Genomic DNA, 6,173 nt, shown 5'->3' with positions numbered 1-6,173 from the left:
AATGCATATTAGTTTCAATCAGTGAATGAAGGGCCTTAATCTGAGATTTCAGCATAACATTGGAATCCTATGGACTGAATACATTGATTGATTCCTTTGCTTACTCTAATCCAATTGATTGGTTGATTCTCTTTTACCTAAATTGGAAAATTGTAAAGGGTAAGTACTAGCAATCAGTGAGTCACTGAATTGCATAGGTAAAACCCTTCTCCCATCTCAAGTTCTTTTATCTCAATCAATTGCATCTCATGAAAGGCTGAATGAATATTTTCCAAATGCATATCATGCTGATTGCTTAGTACACTAGCCTCTGCCATGTTGATATTTCCACCGAGGAAAAAGGTGGATGCCGGGGGAGATAGTGGGACAAAAGAGAGGTGACCCTCCCTCACTATCGAAGATCCCGAAGGGGTGCAACCAACCGACCCGGGGGGAACTTTGCCCACCTCCCGGTGATTCGGAGCCCGTGTAGGGAGCCCGTCCTGCCGTTTTATCCCTCACACAGGTACAGCGAGTGGAGAATTGAAGATTGAAGACTTTCCAACGACTCAAGTACCTATTGGAGTAAAACAGGGTAAAACAGGGCATTTTCAGGTTACCCACAGGGTATTTACAGGTGGATACAGGTACACCCTTTGATACTGAAGTACAGGTGCAGGTACTACAGGGTACCCACAGGTCCTATATACCCCTTTGCAGGGTTTGGTAGCCTTTGGAGGTTACTTTCTTGCATTACAGGGTCAAAACAGGGCACTTACAGGTCTAAACAGGGTGCAAGACTGGACAGTTCAGACTCTGAAAGTCAGTTACAGAATTTTCTGTCCTAAACCTGTTATAGCGTGCTATAGCTCATCTCGAAGAGGGCATTGTAAGCTTCGATTCGCATAAAAAAGTTTTGCAATCGGAGTTTTCTAGCCAAAGTTATAGCCGTTTTACTGACAGGGGGTACTGCAGGACTGCACTAGTATGGCAGGGCATAAAGGCAAAAATAAGGTCCAGGAGGACTATGCACAGCAAATCAGGGATTCTATGATGGAAAGCACATTTCAAGAGAACCCTGAAGAGCCTCAACAAGGAGAAATTAGCATGCTCAATGATACTTTGTGTGCCCATGAACTAAGGCATAGAGAGCGACATGAGGCCATGCTATCAAGAATGGATCAGATGGTTCAATCTACTGATCAGACTAAGGCTTCCATTGATAGATTGGTAATGTCCAATGAACTACTCATGGCACAAATCTCTAAACTTTTACAATTACAAGTGGCATCAAAAGAAGCTAATGAAAAGGCCTGTTCAAATACTGATCCTTCAGTTCCACTTCAGCCATCCAACCAAAATGGTCATGGAGATGGAATCATAGGAAGAAGAGGCATACCCAATAGTCAATATGAAGTGGGAGAAGCTTCACAAAGGCATGATGACTATTTGGGCAGTTTGAACGGTGCCAATACTCAAGCTTTTGGACTGCATACACAGCATTCTAGGGGTGCTTTACCAACAGGAAGATTACAGGGTAATTCTCAGCCACCTGTTGGAAGATTTCAATCTCATTTTGGGGGTTCTGTACTTGGAAATTCTGATCAGCCAGTTTTGGGACAGCAACCCTTCCATGATAGAGAATTCAAGGACAAAATTGTTTTATCCAAATTCAATGGCCAGTCATCTTCACCATCAGAATTAGAGGAATGGACCTCTAAGATGGAGTCTTATTTTGATATATTTCCTAAAACTGATGTTATGAAGATACACTTTGCCTCCTTGCACTTAGAAGGATTTGCTCACACTTGGTGGAGGTATATCAAGAAAGAGAATGTACTTATTGAGAATTGGGAAGCTTTCAAGGCACTTATGGCTGAAGTCTTTGTTTCACCTCTTGAAAAAGAGAAGTTAGAACGAAGATGGTATAACTTGGAACAAAGGAGCCTAAGTGTAAGAGATTATACAAACCAATTCCTCAACTTGACCATGTATGTGGAAAACATCAGTGATGAGGCCAAGTTACACAAGTTCATGTATGGTTTAGAACCATCCTTGTCAGCTGATGTTATGGCGCAAAATCCTACTTCACTTTTCAAGGCTATTGAGCTTGCAGAGCGCTTTGGAAGGAAGTATAGGAAAGAGTCTTCATTTCAGCCAAGTTATGGACAGCCAAGGACTGTTTTAAAGCAAGGGCAAGTTGGTAACAATTATGGCAGCAACCATATGCCTAATGGGAGCTTACGGATACCAACTTATCCCCCATTTAATGCTTCTAGGCTTCAAGGCAATTTTAGGATAGCAAACAGTCCAAAAGTTGAATTTAAGCAAGGTGACAATAAGCCTAAGTCTACTTCAGCCAATACAAATTCCAGAAATATTCCCATGGATCTTTATAAGGAAAGAAAGGACAAAGGCTTATGTTTCAAGTGTGGAGAAAAGTATACTCCTGACCATGCTTCAAAGTGTGTATACAAAAATGCCAAGCCAAAAATTCAGAGTATGCTAGTTCTTGAGGACCTTGAAAATGACATAGATGAAGTGAATGCAGTCCCAATCAATGCTGAAAATGAAGATTTCGAGGATGATGGTGGACAGGAGTACTTCTATGATCCATCTGACTCTTTTCCTTTTGATCCAGGCGGTGATATTCCATTTGATCCTGGTGGATTTTGTAATGAGTCGCCTGCTGCCACTAATTGTTCTATCTCTATGGATGCTTGGACGGGATCTAAGAACCCTAATACACTTCGTATGAAGGGAAGCATATGTGGAAAGCCAGTGTTCATCCTGATAGATAGTGGCAGTACCCATAGTTTTGTCAATAAATCCATTTTGTACAAGTTGAATTGTGTTCCCACCGACTTACAGCAGCCCATTAGAGTACAAGTGGCTAATGGTGAAGAGGAAATCAGCACACAGATTTGTCCACAGGTTTCTTTGCAGATGGCTGAAAATTTTGAAGTCAAAGTAAACCTGATCACTTTGGAAATGGGCCCCATAGATATTGTACTTGGTTGTGACTGGTTGATGACCTTAGGCAGGATTACTATGGATTTCTCACAGTTATATATGGAGTTTTTCTCCAATGGACAGCTCATCCGTTTACAGGGGATCCCTAGTAAATCTGATTTTCAGCTTATCACCATTCAACAACTCAAGAAAGAGTACAAGAAGCGCTCACAGATATTTGTATTGCATTTGAACAAAGAAACACATGATCAGCCCAATAATTCAGCAAACCATCCAGCCTTGACAGCTCTTCTTGAGGAGTATAGAGATTTATTTGAAGTACCTACTTCATTGCCTCCTAAGAGAGCGGTGGATCACCCCATTGATTTGGAACCCAACTCAAAGACGATCAATAAGCCACCTTACAGACTATCAAAATGTGAACGAGAGGAAGTAGCCAAGCAAATCAAAGAGCTTCTTGAAATGGGATTCATTGAACCAAGTTCTTCACCGTATGCATCCCCAGTCCTGTTAGTCAAAAAGAAAGATGGATCTTTCAGAATGTGCATTGACTACAGGGATCTTAACAAGATAACAGTGAAGAACAGGTATCCTATACCCAAGATAGATGATTTGCTTGATGAGCTTAAGGGGGCTCGATTCTTCACGAAGATTGATTTGAGATCAGGGTATCATCAGATTCGCATGAGAGAGGGTGATGAGGTCAAGACTGCTTTTAGGACTGATCGTGGGCTTTACCATTTCTTGGTGATGCCATTCGGCCTTACAAACGCTCCAGCTACCTTTCAAAGCCTGATGAATAAGATTCTACAACCTTTCCTCTTTCAGTTTGTCTTGGTATTCTTCGACGACATTTTGATCTACAGCAAGACTTTTCAGGATCATTTGTCGCATATGAGGAAGGTTTTTGATGTGTTGAGACATCATAGGCTTTTTGCTAAGGAGAAGAAGTGTTCTTTCATGCAGACTGAAGTGGAATACTTGGGACATATAGTCAGTGAAAAAGGAATACAGGCTGATCCCAAGAAGGTGCAATGCATAAAAGATTGGCCAACGCCTACTACTACTACCTCTCTTAGAGGATTTCTTGGTCTATCTTCATTCTATCGCAGATTTATAAAGCATTATGCGGCAATTGCAGCCCCTTTAACTGACAGGTTGAAGAAAGAAGCTTTCTTTTGGGATTCTCTTGCAGATAGCAGCTTCAACCAGTTAAAGGAATTACTTACCTCCGCTCCTATTCTTGTATGCCCGGATTTCTCTAAAGAGTTTACTATACAATGTGATGCTAGTGGCCGTGGCATTGGGGCTGTTTTGCTTCAGGAGCATGGAGTAATTGCATTTGAAAGCCGTAAGCTTACTGATAAGGAGATGGCCATGAATGTTTATGATCAGGAAATGTTGGCTATTCTGCATGCAATCAAGAAATGGCACCATTACTTATATGGCAGCCGATTCAGAGTGCATAGTGATCATCGCGTACTCAAGTATTTCCTTACTCAGTCAAATCTTACTCCAAAGCAACGACGATGGATAGCAACATTACAAAATTATGACTTTGACATCACTCATACAAGGGGCAAAGATAACATAGTGGCTGATTCTCTCTCTCGTATGTGGGCCTGCAAAGTATCAACCATGACGGAATTACATAGTGATTGGATTGAAGAGCTACAAGAGGCATATCTCTTAGATGAGGAATTCAGCCAAATCTTTCAGAAATTACAGCAAGGTCTCATGGAAGAAAACTCGCACTACCAGCTTAAAAATGGTCTTATTTGGTGGAAGGGCAAGATTGTTATTCCCTCTACTTCTTCCTTCAAGCGAAAAATTATGGAGGAGATGCATTCTTCGCCTTTAGCTGGACACTTGGGAGTTTTCAAGACTTATGACAGGATCAGCAAGAGCTTTTATTGGAAAGGACTGTGGAAAGATGTCAAGGACTTCGTTATGAAGTGTATGCCTTGTCAGCAAAATAAGGATAGCACCCATAAGCCAGGAGGTTTATTGCAGCCATTGCCTATTCCTACGGGTAAATGGACTCATATTACTATGGACTTTATCACTAGCTTACCTACTACCAAGAAGGGGTGGAATAGTATTTATGTGGTGGTTGACAGACTCACCAAAGCAACTCATTTTATCCCAACGAAAATTCAGTTTACTGCTTCTCAGGTGGCCAACCAGTTTATGGAGCATATTTTCAGATTGCATGGATTACCGCAGGTGATTGTCCATGATAGGGACTCAAAGTTTATGAGTAACTTTTGGCAAGCGGTATTTACATCTATGGGTACCAAGTTGGCTCCATCTACGGCTTATCATCCCCAAACTGATGGACAGACAGAGAGAGTTAATAAATGGTTGGAGACTTATCTTCGCCATTTTTGCTATGATGTCCAAACCTCATGGGATTCTTGGTTACACTTGGCTGAGTTTGCCTATAATAATTCCACTCATGCGAGCATAGGAGTTTCACCCTTTGAGGCTTTGTATGGTTACAAGGTGCCTCTACCCACAGTCATTTTTAATGAAAAGATCAACCCTCATGGGAAGGAAGAGTTGGATAGAATGCAGACCCTTCTTCAGCAATGCAAGGTGAATCTAAGGAAGGCTCAAGATCAGATGAAGATGTATGCTGATGAGAAGAGGAGGCCTTTAGAGTTCCAGGAAGGTGAGCTGGTTTTGTTGAAGGTGCCCAAATCCAAGTATTCTACATTGAAAGATGGATCCAGTAATAAGCTTGCCCACAGATTCTATGGCCCTTACAGGATCCTTAAGCGGATTGGAGATTTGGCATACAGACTAGAGCTTCCCTCTTCTACAAAAATTCATAACGTCTTCCATGTTAGTCAGCTCAAGCCCTATTATGGTGATCCAGTGGATTTAGTTGATGAGCTGCCACCTATTGATGAAGATGGTATCGTTCAGTACATCCCAGAGGCTGTTATAGGTCAGCGTGAAAAGAAGCTTCGATCACGTTCTATTGTGGAATATTTGATTAAATGGAGAGGTTTACCCTCTGAAGAGGCTTCTTGGAGACCTGATTCAATATTGGATGAGTATCCATACTTGAAGGATACATTGGTGGCTGAAGTCTACTATTTGTGGAGCTAGTATTGGTGCAGACTGGTTCAGGACAGCACGCTGTTTTAGAACAGTTTTTGTTGTACTTCATTTTCAGAATTGAGCTATCTACATGAGCTTAAAGTACTCTTCAA

This window comes from Lygodium microphyllum, chromosome 1 (assembly GCF_053477565.2).
Source record: "Lygodium microphyllum isolate KBCC chromosome 1, Lygodium_microphyllum_v1.1.10, whole genome shotgun sequence".
NCBI lineage: Eukaryota > Viridiplantae > Streptophyta > Polypodiopsida > Schizaeales > Lygodiaceae > Lygodium > Lygodium microphyllum.
Note: the sequence above shows the minus strand (reverse complement) of the source record.